Source organism: Panulirus ornatus, chromosome 11 (genome assembly GCF_036320965.1).
Source record: "Panulirus ornatus isolate Po-2019 chromosome 11, ASM3632096v1, whole genome shotgun sequence".
NCBI lineage: Eukaryota > Metazoa > Arthropoda > Malacostraca > Decapoda > Palinuridae > Panulirus > Panulirus ornatus.
Genome location: NC_092234.1, coordinates 7,916,311 through 7,917,622, shown reverse-complemented (window position 1 = coordinate 7,917,622; position 1,312 = coordinate 7,916,311). Strand labels below are relative to the sequence as shown.

The 1,312-nt window shown below is 44.7% G+C and overlaps 1 non-coding gene across 1 annotated transcript; it reads right to left on the bottom strand.

The window, feature by feature from the left end:
* Nucleotides 1-556: 556 nt before the first annotated feature.
* TRNAT-AGU (transfer RNA threonine (anticodon AGU)) lies at nucleotides 557-629 on the bottom strand. Its single transcript has one exon. It is a non-coding gene; the product is annotated as a tRNA-Thr (tRNA).
* Nucleotides 630-1,312: the final 683 nt, after the last annotated feature.

Here is a 1,312-nt window from a genome sequence, read left to right as displayed (position 1 = left end):
CCTAATCCCATTTAAGATCCCCAAATCCTATGAATCCTTATCATAGTACGTTCTAATCCTTCGTATACCCAATCCTCTCTCACATCACCTCACACCACGCCTGCACCTCACAACACCACCTCCCCCCCCACAACTCACAACACCCCACACCTTGCAACACCACCCCCCACACAACTCCCTACACCCCACACCACACGTCGCAACACCTCACAAACCCCCCACAACTCACGACACCCCACAACTCACAAACCCCCCACAACTCACAACACCCCACAACTCACAAACCCCCCACAACTCACAACACCCCACAACTCACAAACCCCCCACAACTCACAACACCCCACAACTCACAAACCCCCCACAACTCACAACACCCTACAACACCTCACACCTCACAACACACCCCACCACATCTACACCTTACAACCCCCCCCACACACACACACACTCACTACACCTTCACCACGCAAAGGAAAGCAGTGATGACACTATATCATCCAATCCAGGTAACGTTGTTTTGTGAATAGTGACGTTAAAACAACTTCTGAGTCGCTACTGCCTTCAGGGAGGATCGAACTCCCGGCCTCTGGTTTACTAGACCAGCGCTCTAGCCACTGAGCTATGAAGGCTCTGTATAGGATATCGCCTCTCTCTCTCTCTCTCTCTCTCTCTCTCTCTCTCTCTCTCTCTCTCTCTCTCTCTCTCTCTCTCTCTCTCTCTCTCAAGGAGCTGGCTCTACGCGTGGGTGCTATCTCTCTCTCCGTCTCTGTCTCTGTCTGTCTGTCTCTCTCTCTCTCTCTCTCTGGTATTAACAATTCAACCCTTCTTAATTCACGTATGATCTCGGGGTTATATTACCTTGAGTAGTATTAACTTTGAGTATCTTAACCCAGGACGTTAATGTTAAAAATATACATCTTCCGTTAACGAGAAGTTGTTCACATCTTCATCATATACCACAAGTGTGTATCTCACGTTAGTGTCTTGTTTACAATTTGCTCCGTCAGTGTGTAAATATAAATCATGATAGAAAACGGGCGTCGCGGGAGGTAAACAATGAGACAATTATTGCCAAATTTAACGAACTTTTTGATTCTATTGATAAAACATTTAAAATACTCAACAAATGTATTTCAATTCACTATCCTTTCTTTTTTTACATTTATTTGGCTTCATAGAATATTTACAGTGTCTTTTACGACTTCGGTGTTGTCATTTACACTAAGTTTGTAAATGTCGTTTTAAGATCTTAAAGTCGGCTTCGTTATAGCATTTCTCGTGTGAATCTTTTAACATGGCGGCGACTTTTCAT